The sequence below is a fragment of the Lepidochelys kempii genome, chromosome 17 (genome assembly GCF_965140285.1).
Source record: "Lepidochelys kempii isolate rLepKem1 chromosome 17, rLepKem1.hap1, whole genome shotgun sequence".
Taxonomy (NCBI): Eukaryota; Metazoa; Chordata; order Testudines; family Cheloniidae; genus Lepidochelys; species Lepidochelys kempii.
The window spans coordinates 1039312-1060705 of record NC_136396.1 but is presented as its reverse complement, the minus strand read 5'-3'; the positions used below and the strand labels follow the sequence as shown (position 1 = coordinate 1060705).

General features: G+C 52.1%; 1 protein-coding gene across 6 annotated transcripts in view; it reads left to right on the top strand.

Moving 5' to 3' along the window:
- Positions 1–21394, top strand: part of SMG6 (SMG6 nonsense mediated mRNA decay factor) — a 165353-nt gene that overhangs the window by 48031 nt on the left and 95928 nt on the right. The gene's annotated exons all lie outside the window — the stretch shown is intronic.

Genomic DNA, 21394 nt, shown 5'->3' with positions numbered 1-21394 from the left:
GTGTCCAGAGTGTTGGGTTCTTACAAACACAACGAGACACGATCCCTGCCCCAAAAAGCTCGTGATTTCAGCTTTTCCTCTGCAAACAACTGGCTCCTTGTAATGCCAGACTAAGTGATTGGGGGACGAGATCAGCTGACTGGGTGAATTGGTGTGATGGAGAAATAGGAAACTCTCTCTTTCCGTCTGCATCCCAGCCTGCTTCACAGGCATCTTCCTGTCTTAAGAAGGAACTGCCTCCTTGGAAGTCACAAGTGCTGCTGCTTAGGTTGGGCTCATGAGCCAGGCACCCTTGTCCCTTCTGCCAGCTAACCAGACAGCGTGTTTATCTTTCCCAGCTTCAAAGCACTTTACAAACATGAGCAAATGCCTCCTCTCAGCCCCCTGGGAGGCAGGTCATTGTCCTTATCCCTGTGCTACAGATGCAAGGATGAGCACAGAGTAGGAAAGGGCCCTAGCCAAGGTCATGCCGCAAGCCAGAGGCAGAGCTGGGACTAAAATCCAGATGTCTTAACTCCCAGTCCTGCACTCAGACAACCAGCTTTAGCTGCTGCATTCCCAGTTCCAAGGGGATGCAGGCAAGGGGGAGGGCGCTGAGGCTGTCTCTTCTCTTGGTGTGTGAAATAAGCCCAAATGTTCTTAAGTATCCCTCTCTCCTAAGTGAGTAGGTGCAAGCCAGAGGCAGAGCTGGGACTAAAATCCAGATGTCTTAACTCCCAGTCCTGCACTCAGACAACCAGCTTTAGCTGCTGCATTCCCAGTTCCAAGGGGATGCAGGCAAGGGGGAGGGCGCTGAGGCTGTCTCTTCTCTTGGTGTGTGAAATAAGCCCAAATGTTCTTAAGTATCCCTCTCTCCTAAGTGAGTAGGTGCCTGCTGCACCCAGCTTCATGTCTCTGTAGGGAGCAACCCCTTTCCTGCTTGGGGTTCAGTAGTGAGTGCCTGGAACCAGTGACTGTGTTCATGAGATGCCTGTGAATTGGAGGATACTGCAGTTCCCACCTGACACTCAGCACTGGTGAAGGGTTTGTTGGGGGTCTTGTGCTCGGCTCTCGTGTTTGAGACCCTAGGATGCTGCTGATCACATTCGTGGGGTAGAAATACTATTGTCAAAGTGAGCTTGTTGCCAGCCCGAACATCCTGGACATTTCCGGGGTGTGCATATGTTGAATGCTGGCAAAGTCCCCTGTGAGTTTGAATCAGATTTCATGGTACTGAGTGGTACAAAGAGCTGGATACTGAGGAGAAGCAAAGGGCTTGGAGTTTTAAATGTATGCAAGAGCATTTACTGCATTGTTGCCAAGTGCCCAGTGCATAGCTGAGGCATTGGCTCCACGCCCTGGTGTGTGGGCTGCTGTGGGCAGAGGGCTGAGTGGAGCTTACTGCAGTGATGGCTGGTGGGAAGATGCATGTTTCCATTTCCCAGCGTATGAGTCACCTTCGGTGTGTTGCACTTGCACGGACAGCGACAAGAGGGGGTGTTGTGGTGATCAGCATCTGTGTGTATGGAGGAGGCTGAAAGGCCTTAAAACCTTTGCCTAATTATCATCAGCACAGTCACTGAAAGGAGTGGTAAATCATGAGTGATTCCATTCAGCGGCCTTCCCCAACAGCCTCTGCACTGCTGGGCAGCGTGTCAGTGGGGAGAGCACGGCAATGCTGTCCCACATGCATGCCTGCATGTGTGGTCTCTGTCAGGGGGCAGTCTGTCTGGTCTCTGCTCAGAGCAGGAGTTATGCTCTCTCTAGGGCAGAGAGGGTTCATTCATAGGCTCCCTGCACTGCCCTGGGGCTCCTGATGTGGAATAGACCTGCTGCCCGTAGTGTTAGTTGGCTCATGAGCCTTCCCTTTGCTCCTGTTGATTTCCAGGCTTTCAAGACCCCAGTCTGTACTAGAAAATCTTTTCAGAACTTCCCTACCAGCTGCTGCCGCTGTGTATCAATTAGACCTGCTCTCAGTAAGGTTAGACTGTGTGGCGGCTCCTCCCTATTAGGGCTCCCATTGCTGTTCATGCTGAGGGAGCTGGACTGGTGCTAGCAAAGGGGCAGCGGGGCTGGTGTCAGGCTACCTGTCCCTGTGAAACTGGGACTGGTTCTATTGCTTTCATTAACAGACTCTCACTTGACTCCAGATGGAGCCAAGAATCCCACTCAGGGTCTTTTCTCCTGATGGAGCACCCATTAACCAGTGATCTAGCCTCTCAGCCACCCACATGGAAGAGGTGTTAGGAAGGGTCTATTGCTCCCAGCTGCTGCCTCATATCAGAGCCATGTAGTGCTATGGCAGAACCTGGACTGGAATGGGAAGAAGAGAACTGGACGCAGGGATGGGCGCTAGGTGTATCTGAGGCTGCAGCTTGTGCAGTTGCTGTCCCTGTCTAGTGTGAGCTGTCAGTGGCTGCTGATACCTTTGAGGCCATCCTGGGCTCCCAGAGAAAGGCAGGGACCTTTTTGGGGTGGCCATATTTAACAGTTTGGTAGCCATCTGCACATATGACTTGCAAGGAAGTTTGGATCCCTTTATCCAAACCACAGACACTCCAAGAATTCTAATTTTTTTTAATTCTGTAATTTGGGGAAATAAAACTCTGGTTTCTGAAAGGGCTAATTGAAGCCGTGCTTGCAGCAGGGGCATATTGGTGGGAGAGAAACCCCTTCCCAGCCCATCTGTGCCCAATTTACTCCAATCTGGCCTCTCTGGGGCTTTTTTCTTTCTCTCTCTCTTTAATAATTTGTTTTATAATTCCTGGAATCAAACCCATCTCAGACACACTGTTTTATTTTACTGTATTATTGGATTATACTTCCTATAAATCACTGGATGTTATTCATAGGCCACCACCGGAATAACTTCCCCTCTCCCCTGATGGGTCTACATTCCACACAAATGCACACCAACCTGGGGGCTCAGCAGAGGGCACCCTAGAGACACTTCCTGGAAATCCCAGCAAATTTGCCTGGCTCTGGGTGTGAGGCATCAGGCTGCAGCACCTGGATGCCTTCTGGCACTCACAGTCCTGTTGCATTTGTTCTTTCGAGTTTGTGAGGAACTCGGACTGAAAGGGAGGGAATTGCCACATGTGCATCCCCAGCTTATGTGGGGAATGGAGTGCAGAGCCAGGGCTGGGTACTGCTGGCTGGGCTCGTGATCAGGGAGACAGGCCCGTCTTCAATCAGAAGAAATGTCAGTGGAGCGTGAACCTGTGTGACCTGCTGACCATTAAGTAGGGGTCTTGCTGTTTGGATGGCAGTCATACCACCAAGGTGGCTTTGGAGCATGGGAAAAGGTTCATTAGGGCAGCTTATAGGAAATCAGTCTTTAATGTAGAATCACACTGGTTTGTGGCTAGGGCTTGGCTGGCATGGGCCAAACCCTGGGCCCGCTCTCCCATATGGTTCCAGAGGTCTTCCTCCTCCCCCTCCCCCATAAATAGGGCCTGGAGGGCAACAGAACTGGTGCGGCAGTGCTGCACAGGGTCGGGAGTGCAAGCTGAGGAGAGTCCCCACCCCTGTACACATGGAACTGTGCTCTGGGGGCCTCTGGAGCAGCCTGGAGAACCGTCATTGCACATCCTCTAGCCACCGCTGTGACGTGCAGAAAGGTGTGCGTCCGGTAAAGGAGCAAGCTAACGCTCAGCAGAACTGTCTGGTGCATAGACCTTCTCTGCACCAGTTCCTGCCAGGTCCACTGCAAGACATAACCTGATAAAGGAGTCTTTTTGGTAGTGCAAAGTATCTGTGCCCCCAGGTGTGTGTGAGACCCTCCCCCTTCTTCACCAGGTGCATGTTCAGCATCTGTGCACAGCTGGAGAAGGAGGCATCACTCATGTAATTCTCAACTGAATTCATTGTGTACTTACTCTGTTACCGAACAGACAGCTCCCCTGTCATCCTGCTCCTATGTGCGGCTCTGTGCTGAGTGCGCTGTGTGCTTCGCTTTAGTGACCGCAAATGTTCTGACTTGCGAGCTAGACTTGTGAACCCTTAAAATAACCTTTGAGATGTTGGAAAGGCGAGCAGTGTCTACCGTTGGCAGCAGAGCTGGGCCCGTCTCCGAGTGTCTCTTCAGCGCTCGCTTGGTTTCCCGCTAGGGATCAGGCTTTGTTTGACGAGCTAACTGCAGCATCGGAAAAAAGGCTTAGCCGGAAATACTTACTGCTCATCTAGCGCAGCCGCATCTCAATGGCTTTTTGTGAGGGTCTAACCACATCATGAGTATTGGAGCACACAGAAGGTGCTGGGAGCTGAGCCCAAAGAGGTCCAGTGCATTCGAGCTAGTTTAAAAATAAAACACTGCTGTGGACAGCAGCCTTGGTTTGGTGGCATTTTAAAATTAGGTTTAAAACGAGGCTTAATGAAACCTCAGACTCCAGTTAGCAGAAGCAGCGGTGTGATCGCCCTGGCTGAGAAGTGGAGCTCAGCCCTTTCTCCTAATTCTCCATCTCTGTGGTAAAGCTCAGCTGGCCAGTTCTCGCGTTTTCCATAGTTGGGTACCTGGAGCAAGAGGAAAATCAGAGGGGATTCTGCCAGGCAGTCCAGGCTTGGTGAGGAATGGGTTCTGTGCACAGTCTGGAAGTCCAGCTTGGACACATCTCAACTGCGTGTTTTACCCATAGCTGGGATGCCGTGTTATAACTGGGTCTCCCGACATGGTAGGGTTTACATGCCTCTAGAGCAGGTCGGTGCTGTTTCCCTTTAAGGCTGACTGGGTGTTACTGTCCTTAGTGTGTGTGGGGGGGGCCCGAAATGACTGTCCCAGAGCTTTGCTTTGGGGAAGAGAGTCATTAAATTTCCCCTTCTCCTTTGACCCCTCTTCTCCCTGTGCTTGGATCAGGAACTGCAAACCCAGAGCCTGGGGCAGGAACGTCTCAGACTTGTGACCTAGCCCAAAGGAGAAAGGGGGCGTATTGCAGAGTTCTGTCACAGAGTGTGGGGGAGTCTGGGCCCTGCACCCCTCTTCCTGGGATTCACTGTGACTCTCAGCCAGCCAGTAAAACAGAAGGTTTATTGGACAATAGGAACACAGTCTAAAACAGAGCTTGTGGGTACAACCAGGACCCCTCTGTCAAGTTCTTCTGGGGGGCAGGGAGCTTAGACTCCAGCTTTGGGGCTCCCTGTGTTCCACCACCCAGCCCAAAACTGAAAACAAAACCCCCCCAGCAGGCTCCCTCCTGCAGCCTTTGTCCAGTTTCCTGGGCAGAGGTGTTACCTCCCCTCTCCCTCTCCTGGCTCAGGTTACAGGTGCTCAGGTATCCCATCCCCAATGAAACTCCCCTGCCACATTCCCAGGTCAACACTCCCCCCTCCCTGCTGCATCAAAAGTTCACAGACTATTTTGGACTGCTCGCCCTACCTAAGGCAGTGCTCAGCTCACTGTGGAGATTGGGTTGGGAAGAGTACGCACTGAAGGGAACCTGGGGATTGCTGCTTGCAGGTGGGGTTACGTTTTATCCTCAGCCTAATATTGAGGACAGTAGCAGCACCTAGCATCCACAGCCATGGACCCAGGACCCTAGTGTGCTAATCACTGTACAGGAAGAAGGTCCTTGCCCCAATGAATTTACAATCTGAGCAGTGCCTTGGCCTTTGTACACATCTGCTTAGTGTCTGTGCTGTTCACTTGAGGAGAAAATATGCACCCACAGCAACCCCTGCCACTTTCATAGGCTGTGTGCCTGGCCCCTTCTGCTCAGGAAAAGCCTAGCTCTGGCATAACAGTGAGTGCTGCAGGTCAGCATGGAGGTGCATTGGCAGAGATGTGAGAAGGAAACGTCGATGAAACCTGCTGACACTGAAAGTGTGGGGCTGGACTCCAGAGGGATGCAGACGTGGCTGGAAGCACTGGCAGACAGTTAGGGTTTGCTCTCTCAGGTAGCTGTGGGGGTGGGGTTTGACAGGACGCCGGGAGCTCCTTTCAGAGAGGGAAATCTGTAGGTCAGCCACAAGACGCATCAGTAAAGTTCAGGTAAGCTGCAGTGGTCCTAACATGCTTCCTGAGCTCTTTTGGCTGGTGGCAACAATATTTAGACTGAAGTCTTCCTTTGCTTATTCCCCTCAATTTCCTGTTTAAAAGGCAGATTGTCACATATCTGGGGATTTATTTACGGTAATTGGAATTATTCTCATGGCTTCTGACTTCCACCTTCTGATGCAAGACTGCACAGTGCAAAATGTCCAGAACGTCATGTGACTTTCCCCCTTGCCACCAGTGCCAGCAGGAGATGCAGTAATCAGCATGCTGCAGGGAATTTCCATTTGCAGTTCAGGTTTCTGAAATCTAGACTTTGGCTTCAGAAGCAGCGCATGGAGCAGGACTTTGTGAAGGGAAGGAAGAGGTTTCCAGTGTTTGCCAAGTGCCTGCCTTTGTGTAAGATTCTCCAGGCCTCCCCTCCAGCTGGGGCTGTGCAGCAAAAGTCCCTGTTGGGCAGTCTTATTAGGTGAACTCTTCGGGGGCTTCTGTCAGGCCTGCCTGTGATGTAAGCACTTCCCCACTGTCTGCTCTCCAAGCCCTTGCTCAGGAGAGAGGGCGAGACCTACATCTCATTTCAGGGCAGTGAGCAGAGAGAAATAATTTGTAATCACAAAGCTAGACTCTGCTTTGCAGCCCAGGTTCCGCTGCCTGAGTGTGCAGGTTAGGACAGATCCCATGGCACTTCGAGTCTGTTTAGAGAGCTTTTCTGCTGTAGTGTGACACTGAGCCCAGACTGGCTGTGGGACATGCCTCCCTCGTGATGTATTTTCTGGAGCTGACGGAACCATGGGCATTTCAGAGAGACCCTGTGAGGGGCATGTGCTGTGTAAAATGAAACTAAAGGCAGGAAATGTTGAGCTCTGACAAAAAGAAAAGGAGTACTTGTGGCACCTTAGAGACTAACAAACTTTTTGAGCATAAGCTTTCATGAGCTACAGCTCACTTCATCGGATGCATTCAGTGGGCTGTAGCTCACGAAAGCTTATGCTCAAATAAATTGGTTAGTCTCTAAGGTGCCACAAGTACTCCTTTTCTTTTTGCGAATACAGACTAACACCGCTGCTACTCTGAAACCTGAGCTCTGACAGACACTGCATCCCTCACTCCTAGCACTATGAGACAAGAGAGTGGTGATCAGTACAGCTGTTATGCGGTGCTTCATCTTTGTGTGGGTGTGTGGAGAAAGGGGAGTGCTTGTGCTGGGAGAGTGAGGACTGGAGGTGATGCAGGACTTATTTGCACCCTGACAGGAAATCCTCTCACTTTTAAGGAGATGTTTCATAGTCTAAATATATCTCCACTGGGTGTTGCACCTATGATTTCCTCCTGTTTCTGTGGAGCAGCAAGATAATTACTATGTTTTTATTTAATTCCGTGTTAGAGAACATTGTATACTTAGGCTCGTTACGATGTGGTAATGATCTTGATGACGTTTGCCAAGCTGCTCTGTAAGGCCTGCCAGCCCCCTGCCCTGCATCACCATGCCCTGCACAGGCTCAAGAACAGCATCCCAGCTCTGTGAGTGTAGCCTTTCCCAGTCCCCTGTGGGCTAGCGGACATTGTCAGCTCACCTCCCATCACCTTCTTTAAGAACCAAATCCCACTTAGTTCTGTCCCATCTCTTCTTGCATTTGTAAGGCACCAATTCCCATGGTAACTAGATGCCAGGTTCTTGGAGGGAGCTAGCATTGGCAGAGTGTGGAGGTGCTCTGAGGGCTGTGTTGGCGGGGATGTATAAAGTGCCTTTGTCCTGCCTGGGATCAAGGGAGGAAAGTGAGCACAGCCAGAATATTTCCACCCATATATTTCAGGAAGCCACGTGTCTGAGAATGAAAGGTGCTCCTTAAGCAAGCTCAGGTCAACAAGGAGACTCTTGCCTACCTGTTCTCTCCCCTACTTCCATCACATTTGTGACGAGGCTCTCTGGGCCCATGTGTGTTGTTGCAGTTGGTCCTGTGGCAGGGCAGTATTGGATCTGCCTGTGATGATTCTGTGGGCTTCTCTTCACAAGAAAACTTTGAGGAATCATGTTCGCTAACATGATGTTAAATCCAGCTTTGCAGTCAGTGTAGACTGGGACAAGTTGTGTTTAATGCTGTTAGTTGATGATGAGTAAACGTCTATAAACCAAGCAGAGTTTCACCTGAGCCTGCTGACACAGTGTTAAACACGACATTCTCTGTCTACACTGATTGCAGAGTTGTGTTAAACACTCCATGGTTCCCGGAGGTTGTGGTTACCATGACCTAGGGAAAGCCAGGAAGTGCCATGGAAAGGAGATAAGAGACTTTCTCCAAATGGTAATGCTGTGACTAGAGCAGCCCTCATGGGAGCTTCTGGCTCAGCCCAGAGCTCTGACCCCACTCTAGCCTTCTGCAGCTCCTGCCATGCCCTTCATCCTTGTGTTGCCGATCTTATTATTCTTCCTGAGTTTTGGATTGGGTCAGCAGGTTTCCACAGCCTTTGTACAAAGGGCCATGCTGTGTACGGGTTGGGAAAGCAGCGATTATCGCCATGTTGGATGGCAACACAACAGCCAGAGGGAAACTGTGGACATGCAAACCAGTGAGAGAAATGCAGTTTGCTGGCTGTTCTCACACACCTGGTAGTTGTGGCTATGCAGTCAGGTTTTGTTTTAACCTTACTCGGATACCTACTGGGAGCTCAGTGTGCTGAACTCCCCAGCATGCTCTCCCGGCGTTTGCCTCTCTGCGGACTCCTGGTGCGTCTCTGCCTAAGCCAGAATGGAGACAGGGAGGCTTGCGTAAGCAAAGCCTGCTCTCCAGATAATGGCACCGACGCAGAAAGGAGGCCCCTGCTGCCAAATGTACATTGGGAACAGCATAAACCCTTCAGAGCGAGTCCTAGGGAGCCAAGGGCTGATGAGACCTCGCAGTTGGTGCTGGGAGCAGGCCTCACCCTTCTCTGGGGCCCGAAATGTGCAAGGTCCATGTCAGAGAGGGGAAGAATTCTGCCACATGTGCTTGTGTCTTTAAAAGTAGGCAAAGCGGAAGTGATGCTCTCAGCCCATCTGCACTTGGGGCTGCACACAGAGAGCTAGACGCACTGCAGCTGGTGCGAGGCCCTGGCAGTGCGAGGAGCTGCTGTCTGTTGGGGTTTACTGCTGTCTACGTTGAAACATGGCTTGGGAGGGGGTTAGTGGCACAGTGCCAGGCCCTGTTAGCCTGGCCTTTTCTCTCCCTCTTCCCCCCCTTTCCCCCCTCCCCGCTTTAAAGTCACATTTCCAGGCCAGACATAGAATTAATCTCTGGGCACTTCACATTGCTGGCAGCACAAAGCAGGATGTGGGATCTTTTTTTCTCTCTCTCTGCGTCTTGGCTGACTTTTTTACCTCTCGAAGAATTTGGAAGGGCCGTGAGATTCCCCCCCACTCCCCCCTTGCCTCAGTGCCGTGCAGTTTTTCAGCAGGCTGATCACCCTGCTGTGGCTTCACCCTAATAGATTTCATATGTTGATGCAGTTGACATCAGTATCAAACTATTTTACATGTGATCTGGTGTATTTCCTGAGGAAATCTGCAAGATATTTATTAAGAACTAATAAAATAAACCTCTCCATGAGCTTTTAGGTAGTTTTCAATTTTTCATGTCTCTCTCGTTTCCTCTTATCAATGAGTTTCTATTTTCTCCCTCCTCTCTGACCATTGCAAAAGGAAACAAAAATAAATGCTTTAAACCATTCCTGAATGGACCCTGAGAATATTTCTGCAGTGATGTATCAGCAAAGTTGTATTTTTAGTGAAGTATTGTCAAGACCAAAAATATCCCGCTGTAGTGCATCCTTTTTATAGGTCTTTGTGTGTGTTTTGAGTGTTGTTCAAGCTTGCCACACAGTCTGCCTTTCTACTACTGCAGCTTTGCCTCCTATCACAGCTGGAGTCCATTAGGCCTTGAAAATTAAAGTAATCCTGGTTAAGAAATAAAAATTAATCAATCTAGTGGAGCTGCATTTTCCCCAGCTGAGCCTGGATACCTGCATGGCAGCACTGACTTGAAAGACTCCAGCGGACCAAGAATGTGTGGGTTGGGAGTGTGCTGTGGTCCAGTGGTTTTGCTGCTGTGTTCTTGCCACTGAGGGTGTTCCCTGTACCAAAGTTAGCTTGCGCTGTACAGAAAGCAGCAGTTTTCCCTTTCTTGGTGCGTTGTGGAACATCCACACCAGCAGGGTCTGCCTGTGGGTTGTAGTCACCTGATGGCTCCTTCTCAATGATCATTCCAAGGTGCATTGGAGAGCAGATGTATGTGTGTAACTGATCGGTGACCGACATCTACCTGGGAGCTGGGTTTGGTAGCCCAGTTACCCTAATGTCAACTTCATATGTTCCAATAAATTCTCTGTATGTGCTTTTTTGGCATCTAATTCTGTGCCTTCATTGAGCTGTATCCCTAATGGAAAGAGCCGAAGGTCAGAGTTGAGCTGAGCAGTTGCATTCCCCCACCCAACACCCAAAGTGCAGAGTGGCCTGACGGAGAGCGAATCCATCGCCCAGTCTGTACTCAGTGTTCTGGGATGAGTGGCAGTGTAGGCAGAGCCTGAGAGTTACTGCTGGCTGCTGCTCGTTATTGAGGCCACTCCTGTGCAACCATTTCCAAGACGGAATGTCCCTGCTGGCCAGAGTCTCCAAACGCCCCGCGGAGAGGTGGGGGCCAGCACTCTGGTTTCCTGGATGCCACCGGCAGCTGGTGCTGTAACCAAGGCCTGTGGAACTCAGAGAGACCACAGAAAACGTTATGCATGATGCTAATCCAGGACCTCAGTTCAGGAACTGGTGTCCCTCAAACTCTCGCCAGGGCAGTAGGGCCTCTTTCCCTGGCAGCCTATCTCATCTGAGTCACTTGCCTGGTGTACTCATGGGTGCCTAGCATTACTGTCTGCTGCTGTCCGGAGATCTGCAGTCCTCAGTTTCCTGTAGAGCAGTTCAGCAAAAGCAGTAAATAGGGCTTGTAAAAATTTATTTTATTAGCAAGAAGTGTTGGTGGGTAATTGGCCATAATTCGAACCCGGCCAGATTGGAGATTAATCAAAAATCCCAGAGATCTTTTTACCAGAACTGCTAGGGTTGCTCCTTTCCCAGGCGGGCGGGACTGCAGGGCTCTGCCCGTGCTGTACCCGTCCTTGAGGGTGTTTGACGCTGGCATTGGAAGAAAGGAAACCTTGTTTTCTAAGAACTCTGCTCTCTCTCAGCTTGATAAGCATTTAAAATAAAAGCTGCACAATTGGAATTGGCAGAGCATCCTCATTCTTTTGTCTGTCTGTTTATTTTTTCCCCTCATCCCTCGACATGTGTGCTACAGCCCACGGTTACTACACCCCGAAGAACTGCAGGCCTGGAACTCTGCAGACTCGCACCAAGTTCTGCCCACCCCCATCCTGGCTCTTTGAAGCCTGGCTAAGCAGCAGAGCTCTGGTCTGCAGACCCGAGCTCCGTCTCTGTTCCCAGTGTCACTTCCCAGGGCTTGGTGCTGGGCTGTGACCCTGGCTGCCTCGCGGCCTGCCAGGGCACTTGGCTATATCACACACCGTACTTTCATTTCTGCTTGGTTCTGTGCTGGAAGGCAGCAGCAAAGAGCCTTGGAGCAGGTTTTCTGGACGCGGGCTGTGATTCAGACCTCTCTCGGGTGTTTGGCTGAGAGTTTCAGCTTGGCCCATGGGTAGAGCACAGTGAAATGCTTTTATTTTGTATAACTTTTCATTTTATTTGTTGGAAATTTCATATGATTAATTTTATTTATGTGGGGGGTTGGGTCTGCCTTGGGCAGGGGAAGGTGAAAGGCTTGGACGGGGGATTGCAAAGTAAGCCCATCCTGCACTCACCCTGCAGTGGCTGCTCCTGTCGTGTGATGGGGCAACCAGGCCAAATTTGAGTGAGCCGTGCTGCAACCCTGTGTGCCAGGTGGCAATACCCAGAGCAGGGAGCCGGGCCCAGCCCTGCGGGACAGGAGCCTCCACTGCAGCGAGAGTTTTTATATATTGTTTTTATTTTGTTTTGTTTCACATTTGCAAGAACCCCGGGGTTCTAGCCATGTGTTACACTGTAGAGCTGGAACGGTTTCTCACCACTTGGTATTCCGGGTCTGGGATTGTGATGGCTGCATCCAGCGTATTCCTCACGGTGGCTTGTGTCCGGGATTGGTGAATGAGCTGATCCAGTCAGGAAGTAAGGAAGAGGCAAGCCCCTGCACACTATGTCATGTTAGGTTAGTAGTGCTGGGTGACTCAGAACTGGGTGTTACTTCAGTTTACTAGTCCTGGTTGTTGCTTGGTGTAACTGAGCAGGGTGTTACTTCAGGTTAGTAGTGCTTGTTTTTGCTTGGCAGCCTGGGGTGGAACCTGGTGTAACGGTTTCCAAAAGAATATTTTTGGTTTTAAAACTGAAGGTCAGCAGTTCGCAAGTGCTGTGCTTGCAGCCAACTCTGTGGTTCGCTTTGTGCCACTGGGCAAGCAGCACTGAAATCCTGATCAATTGATCTGCAACAATATGAAACCACAAATGGGGACTGCCAGATAAAACTCTGTCTCGCCCCATTTTCCCCACCCAATGTGTCTTTCTGCCCGTATCCCCTTTCACACTGCCTGTCTCCCTCCCTCCCTCTCGGCTGTGTATTGGACATTTTGTCTATCTTTTTCCATCTCTCTGTCTCTTTTCATAACAGTTTTTAATAATGATTTAGTTAGTTCCAGCCTTTTCCCTCAATGGATCCCATTGGAAAATGCATTTGAAAGGAAACAGTTATACACTTCCCTTCCTTTGAAACTCTGTTGGCACCTTTTCCAGTGCAGTAAACCATACAACATGGATTTTCAAAGTTTCCAAACACAGACATGCTGGCGTTAAATTTATGAAAAAATATTTTATTCGGCTGTATAGTCACTGTGAGTCTCTGAGCTGCTGGTCACAGTGAAATCGAAGCTCACTTTGGAACTACAATAGGTTTTCAAATCTCTGCAGGAAATGTAGTGACACTGGCTGTGGAGAGCTCCCAGCTCCCTCAGCACTTAGCCGTTCCCAGCAGGAGGCGCAGTGGGGAATGGGACAAGAGCTCTGGCTGTGAGGGGCTGCTCCCAGCTCCTTCAGTCCCAGCCTGTCCCAGCAGGAGGCTTTGTTAGGAATGGCACAGGAGCACTGGGTGTGGGGAACCTCACAGCTATGCCAGTCCCATTTGAAATCATGGGGGGGGAAGAGGAATTTGACATGGAACTGTAATATCCTATAATTATGCTAGTAAATGGAGAAGATTAATTCTTTTAGGTTACTGCAGGCCAAGACCCACTCCAGAGGGGCTGAAGCAGTTGCTCTGTGTGTGCACTGCTTTGGGACCCAAGGCTCCAGATGATCTAGGTTGTCAGAGTTCATACTCCATACATAAGGCTTGTGCGCAGATGGTAAATGTCCTGGAATAGTCTCTCTGGGAGCTGTGGGTCTCTACCTCGGATTGCTCCTGCCGCTAGGGACACACTTACTGAACACTTGAGACTCCTTCCTTGTGGGGTGCTGTTCAGAGCGGGGTTCCTTCCAAATTTCCAGAACAGAAGAAAACTACCTGTGCTCATCACAAGTGCTGGGACTGGTGAGTTCCCGCTGCATCTTCCACACACAGCCACATCCCCATGTACTGCTGTAAGGTGTCATGTCCAAAGAGCAACTTCCAGAGCACCTGCCCTGGAGCTGTGGTCTGTAGTGCATCACCATAGGAGTGATGAGCCAGAGTGCAGATGAGAGAGTGCCTCCTAGTGATGGACATGACAACAACGCAGGGGAAAATCCTGGGATCACTTTCTCCTGACTTTTTGTTCTCATCAGGTTACTCCAGGCATTTTTCCTTCGCAAAAGAATTTTCTAAATAAACTTCTGTTAAGTGCTGTCAGCATGCTCAGCACTGTCTGAGGCATGGTCTCTGCCCCCCTAAATCGCCAGCCAGCACAAACACACTGGGAGACCTAGAGAAGGGTTCTGACTTCGAGCACCTTGGTTTGGCATGGGTCTGTCTGTCTAGTTAGGGGCTTGATACATTTTAAAAAAAAATAAAGAATGTTAAGGTTGCAAAGTGGAGAATCCAGAATTTAAGAAATGGCATTTTATGGTTGTCCATGTAACCGTAATTCAACCCCATTGGGGACCCTTGCCTTATATGTTCAAAGCATAAGTCCCATTGACTTCAGTTGCAGCTGGGAGTGCCCAACACTTCTGAAAATCTGGCCTCAAGTGTTTTAAATTGGACACCCAGAAAATGAGGAACATATAACTAGTGACCAATGTGACGCAGCAGGGACGGGGGGGGGGAGTGTTGACTTGGGAATGTGGCAGGGGAGTTTCACTGGGGATGGGAGACCTGAGAGCCTGTAACCTGAGCCAGGAGGGGGAGGTAACACCTCTGCCTGGAAAACTGGACAAAGGCTGCAGAAGAGAGCCTGCTGGGGGGTGGGGGGGTTGGTTTCAGTTTGGTGCTGGGTGGTGGAACACAGGGAACCCCAGGGCTGGGGTCTAAGCTCCCTACCCCCCAGAAGGACTTGAGTGAGGGGTCCTGGTTGCACCCACAAGCTCTGTTTTAGACTGTGTTCCTATTGTCCAATAAACCTTCTGTTTTACTGGCTGGCTGAGAGTCACAGTGAATCCCAGGAAGAGGGGTGCAGGCCCCGGCCTCCCCCACACTCCGTGACAACTGGTGGTAGCAGTGGGATGTACTGCACCCCGTGAACGGTGCTTCCTGCAGTAAGTGACTGGGGAACAGTAAAACGAAGGGGGATTGACGGGGAACAGATGTGCTGAAGATTCAGAGAGAGACTGTTTCAGGGGGTGGTTAACCCCTGGGAGTGTGTAACTAGAGAGAAGGACTTTTGCAGTAACAGGGTCTCCCGGGGGATTGCAGCGAGCTGTCCCAAGGGAGGAGGAGTCTGTAGCTCGACCCTGGCAAAGAGGTGGTGACCTCAAGAAGGACTGGCACCCTAGGGGTTCTTCCTGGAAACCGTGGAAAGCTGCACAGGCCTGCGACTGGCCAGCAGGGAGATGTACGCTAAACGCCTTAAGAAGGACCTGGTGGAGCTGTGCAGGCAGAGGGGGCTGCACATATAATCATAGAATAACAGAGTTGGAAGGGACCTCTGGAGGCCATCTAGTCCAACCCCCTGCCCAGAGCAGGACCAATCCCAACTAAATCATCTCAGCCAGGGCTTTGTCAAGCCTGACCTTAAAAACTTCTAAGGAAGGGGATTCCACCACCTCCCTAGGTAACGCATTCCAGTGTTTCACCACCCTCCTAGTGGAAAAGTTTTTCCTAATATCCAACCTAAACCTCCCCCACTGCAACTTGAGACCATTGCTCCTCGTTCTGTCATCTGCTATCACTGAGAATAGTCTAGATCCATCCTCTTTGGATCCACCTTTCAGGTAGTTAAAAGCAGCTATCAAATCCCCCCTCATTCTTCTCTTCCATAGACTAAACAATCCCAGTTCCCTCAGCCTCTCCTCATAACTCATATGTTATGAGGTCCACCAAGGAACAGCTGATTGCCCAGTTGGAGGAGAGGGATCGCTTGGATGACCCGATCCCTGTCCCTGAGGGAAGCCGCCCAGCGGATGCAGCGTGGGCCCTGGGGCCTGACCGGGCTGGGAGGGGTCAGACTGCTGCCGAGGACATCCTGAGACCCTTCCTACCTATGCCTAGGGGAGGGGTTGGGGGAAGCCCAGTGAATACCAAGGACACCCTGACCCTGGCAGCCAGCAGGGGATCCTCCCGGCGGAGCTCCCCATCCCTGGAGCGGAGGCAGCTGAAATGGGAGAGGGAGATGAAAATGAGGGAGCTGGAGGATCATGGAAAGCAGTGTCAGCATGAGGAGAAGCAATGTCAGCATGAGCAGGAGGAGAAGGAGAAACAGAGGCAGCATGAAGAGAAGCAGAGACAGCATGAGCTGGAGCTGGCCAGGCTGAGGAGCAGTGGGGCCCCGGCTGTGGTGAGTGAGAGGGGACCCAAGACTGCGAGGAGCTTTGATGAGTGCTTCCTGGCCCAGCGTAAGGAGGGGGAGGACATAGATAGCTTCCTGACGACCTTTGAGAATGCCTGCGAGATGCACAGGGTTGACCCTGCCGACAGGCTCCAGTTTCTCACCCCCTTACTGGACCCCAAAGCCGTGGAGGAGTACAGCCGAATGACAGGGGTGGAGGCAGGGGACTACGAACTGTTCAAAAAAGCCCTGCTCCGTGAGTTTGGGCTGACCCCCGAGATGTACCGGAAAAGGTTCCGGAGTCAGCGTAAAACGCCTGAGGTCACCTACCTACAACTGGTCAACCGAATGCAGGGATATGCCCGCAAGTGGACAGCTGGGGCCCAAGCTAAAGAGGACCTGCTTGACCTAATCATACTGGAGCAACTGTATGAACAGTGCCCTTCCGACCTGAGGCTATGGTTGGTGGACAAAAAGCTAGAGAACCCCCAGCATGCAGGGCAGCTGGCCGATGAGTTTGTGAACAGTCGGTCAGGGGGTAGCAAGGAGGAGTCCCAAAAGAACAGACCCCCTCCCGATGCAGAGAGAGAGTCACCAGGGGACCTGCCAGCGGGGAAATAGGGAGAACCCCCTCCCATGGGGAACGCCTGGTGTCAGGACCATCCGACCCGCTCGAGGGGACCAACGTGACCTGAGCTGCTATCATTGTGGCCAGAGAGGCCACGTACGGATCCAGTGCCCCAGGCTCAGGGACAGACTGAGCAGACCCAACCTACCCAGGGTTAAATGGGTAGGGACCCAGCTGGACGAGGGGCAGACGGCTCAGGCAAGGGGGGCTGCCAGCTTACCACCTGCTCAGGAGGGAAGAGTACCCCAGGCCCGCTCCTCCAGAGGGCTTGGATGCTCTGGACGCAGGGTTCTCGGTTTACAGGGTGGACGTGGGGCTGTACCTCCGGAGCGAGTGTCTTGTTCCCCTGGAGGTGGATGGGAGGAAGATCAATGGATACTGGGATACAGGCGCGGAGGTGACGCTGGCCCGGCCCGAGGTGGTGGCCCCAGATCGGGTGGTGCCCAACACCTACCTGACCCTGATGGGGATGGGCAGGACCCCATTCAAGGTGCCCTTGGCAAGGGTACACCTGAAATGGGGGGCCAAGGAGGGCCCCAAGGATGTGGGGGTGCACCACCATTTGCCCACTGAGGTTTTGATTGGGGGGGATGTAGAGGACTGGCCAAGCAACCCCCAGACCGCCCTGGTTGTGACCCGTAGCCAGAGCTGGCGAGGGGCACTGCGCCCCGACCTCGGGGAGGGTACCACACCGGAGGCGCAGGACCCTACCCTGGTGGGAAGGGCGCTCTGAGGGGCACGGCCCAGAAAGGCTGTGGCCTCAGACCCGGCCAATGAGAGGGAAGTGGTCCCCATCCCTTCCCCAGCCGCTGAGTTCCAGGCTGAGTTGCAGAAAGATCCCTCCTTGCGGAAGCTCAGGGACATGGCCGACCTCAGTGTGGTACGGACCATGAGGAGAGGTTGCGAGGAGAGGTTCCTGTGGGAGAAGGGGTTCCTGTACCGAGAATGGGCTCCCACAAGGGAAGTGGAGTCCTGTGGGATCAGGAGGCAGCTGGTCGTCCCCCAGAAGTATCGCCTCAAGCTACTGTACCTGGCCCATGACATCTCCCTCTCAGGGCACCAGGGAATCCAGTGCACTCAGCAGAGGTTGCTACAGAATTTTTACTGGCCTGGGGTCTTTACCACTGTCCGGCAGTATGGCTGATCCTGTGGCCTCTGTCAGAGGGTGGGGAAGGCCCGGGACAAGGGGAAAGCGCCTTTGAAACCTTTGCCCATCATAGAGGAACCTTTCCAGAAGGTGGCCATGGACATAGTGGGACCTCTGAGCAAGATGACCCAGTCAGGGAAGAAGTATGTTCTGGTGGTGGTAGATTTCGCCACCCGCTACCCCGAGGCAGTGCCCTTAGCTTCCATTGAAGCAGACACCGTGGCAGATGCGCTCCTGACCATTTTCAGCCGAGTGGGGATCCCCAAGGAAGTCTTGACAGACCAGGGATCCAACTTCATGTCGGCCCTGCTCCGGTGCTTGGAGAAATGTGGGGTCCGGCACAACTGGGCCTCAGCTTATCACCCCCAGTCCAATGGGCTGGTGGAGAGGTTCAATGGGATGCTAAAGATGATGCTGAAAACCTTTATGAACCAGCACCCGCAGGATTGGGACAAGTACTTACCTCACTTGCTATTCACGTACAGGAAGGTACCCCAGGAGTCTACCGGATTTTCGCCTTTCGAACTGTTATATGGAAGGAGGGTAAAGGGCCCCCTGGAGAGGCCCTGATGAGAGGCGAATGGGAGGGGAAGGCCACTCCCAAAGGAGAGTCAGTGGTGGAGTATGTCCTGATCTTCCGAGAGAGACTTGCTGAACTCATGGGCCTGGCCAGGGAGAATCTGGCCAGAGCCCAGAAGAAGCAGAAGGTCTGGTATGACCTCAGGGCGCGGGCCCATGCCTACACCACCGGGGATCAGGTGATGGTTCTCATCCCTGTGAGAAAGAACAAACTACAGGCTGCCTGGGAGGGCCCTTTCAAGGTTGTCAAGCAGCTAAATGAGGTAAACTATGTGGTGGAGCTGTCGAACCGGGCGCACCACCGCCGGGTGTACCATGTGAATATGATGAAGCCATATTATGCCAGGGGGAATGTGGTGTTGGCTGTGTGTGGACATTGGGAGGAACAGGGAGATGACCCTTTAGTAGATCTATTCCTGGGACCAGAGCTAGTTCCCCCCGGAAACAATTCCCCTCTCGGATCAGCTAACCCCTGCCCAGCAAGCTGAGGTCAGGGAGGTGCTGCATCCGTACCGACAGCTGTTTTCCAACCAGCCTGGACGCACTAATCTGACTGTCCACCAGGTGCAGATGGGGTCGCACCCGCCGATAAGATGCTCCCCCTTCCGAGTCACAGGGAAAACTGCTCAGGACCTGGAAAGAGAGGTCCGGGACATGCTGGCTTTGGGGGTGATCCAGCCATCTGCCAGCCTTTGGGCCTCGCCGGTGGTGCTGGTCCCCAAAAAGGACGGGTCAGTCCGGTTCTGTGTGGACTATTGGATGCTCAGTGCCATCACTGTATCTGATGCCTACCCCGTGCCCAGGCCTGATGAGCTCCTAGACAAATTGGGAGGAGCTTGGTACCTTACCACCATGGACCTTACAAAGGGCTACTGGCCAGTGCCGCTGGATGCAGATGCCCGGCTGAAATCGGCCTTTATCACCCCTCTGGGGCTCTACGAGTTCCTGACCCTGCTTTTCGGCCTCAAGGGAGCGCCGGCCACCTTTCAGTGCCTGGTGGATCAGCTACTGAGGGGGATGGAGAGTTTTTCCATGGCATATATTGATGACATCTGTGTCTTTAGCCAGACCTGGGAGGACCACGTGTCCCAGGTTAGACAAGTGCTGGACCGACTCCAGGGGGCTGGGCTGACCGTAAAAGTGGAGAAGTGCAAGGTGGGGATGGCTGAAGTATCTTACCTGGGCCATCAGGTGGGGAGCGGCCACCTAAAGCCGGAACCAGCTAAGATGGAGGTGGTCAGAGACTGGCCCGCTCCCCACACCAAAAAGCAGGTCCAAGCCTTTATTGGGTTGGCCGGATACTATTGAAGGTTTGTGCCCCGCTTTAGTGCCATAGCCACCCCCATCACCGAGCTATGCAAGAAGGGGAAGCCAGACAAGGTGGTCTGGACCGAGCAGTGCCAGGAGGCTTTCCAGGCACTGAAGGAGGCTCTGGTCAGTGGCCCAGTTCTGGCAAACCCAGACTTTGACAAGCCCTTTATGGTGTTCACCGACGCCTCAGACATGGGACTGGGGGTGGTGTTAATGCAGGAGGATGAAAAGGGGGAGAGACACCCCATCGTGTACCTGAGCAAGAAGTTGCTTCCCCGGGAGCAACACTATGCGGCCATTGAGAAGGAGTGCCTGGCCATGGTGTGGGCCCTCAAGAAACTAGAGCCATATCTCTTCGGGCAACACTTCACCGTGTACACCGACCACTCTCCCCTGACCTGGCTGCACCAGATGAAAGGAGCCAACGCCAAACTCCTGAGGTGGAGCCTGCTCCTGCAGGATTATGGCATGGATGTGGTCCATGTGAAGGGAAGTGCCAACAGGATTGCGGATGCACTGTCCTGGAGAGGGGGCCCTGAACTTCCCCAGGTCACCGCTCAGTTCAGTCTCGAAGTGGGGAGAGAAGTGACGCAGCAGGGAGAGCGGAGTGTTGACTTGGGAATGTGGCAGGGGAGTTTCACTGGGGATGGGAGACCTAAGAGCCTGTAACCTGAGCCAGGAGGGGGAGGTAACACCTCTGCCTGGGAAACTGGACAAAGGCTGCAGGAGAGAGCCTGCTGGGGGGTTTTGGTTTCAGTTTGGTGCTGGGTGGTGGAACACAGGGAACCCCAGGGCTGGGGTCTAAGCTCCCTACCCCCCAAAAGGACTTGAGTGAGGGGTCCTGGTTATACCCACAACCTCTGTTTTGGACTGTGTTCCTGTTATCCAATAAACCTTCTGTTTTACTGGCTGGCTGAGAGTCACAGTGAATCCCAGGAAGAGGGGTGCAGGCCCCGGACTCCCCCACACTCCGTGACAACCACTTGTAAAAGTTTGGTCTAAGTGACTTGCCCGGCATTACACAAGAACTCTGTGGCAGGGACAGAGGTAGAATCCAGTTCTCCAAGGCATTATTTATCTGCCTTAACCGTGACACCTTCTTTTCCTCCAATCCTTGTCCTCCTCCAGTGAACACCTTCCAACAAATGAGGCAGGGTCCTACAGACCACATCCTCCTCCATTACACAGCCCTGACTTGTCCCCAGAGCAGGTCCAGCCTGTGCACTGAATGAGGCAGGGTCTTGTGGAAAAAATAGTACGTGATCATACAGTTAAAGACTGTATCATAATGCATGCACACAATGGGACTGAATTAAGGTTACGAAGGCAACCCTAAATCTGGATTTCCTAACTTCTGAGCGCTGGATTTTGTAGCCTCAGTGTTCTTTTCACAGAGTTGGTTTATGGATGTTATTTTTTCATAGATTTGTAAAAAGCAAACTGAAAAATTCTATCATGTGGAACCATAACGATCTCCACATGGATCATCAGCAGGGCATGAGACCCTTTTGCTCCACCCGATTGGCTTCTACCACTTGAACTAATGAAAAGGAGTACTTGTGGCACCTTAGAGACTAACCAATTTATTTGAGCATAAGCTTTCGTGAGCTACAGCTCACTTCATTGGATATGAAGTGAGCTGTAGCTCACAAAAGCTCATGCTCAAATAAATTGGTTAGTCTCTAAGGTGCCACAAGTACTCCTTTTCTTTTTGCGAATACAGACTAACATGGCTGTTACTCTGAAACTTGAACTAATGAGTAACTGATAGCAGTAGGCTGTTACCCTCTGTGTGGACCAG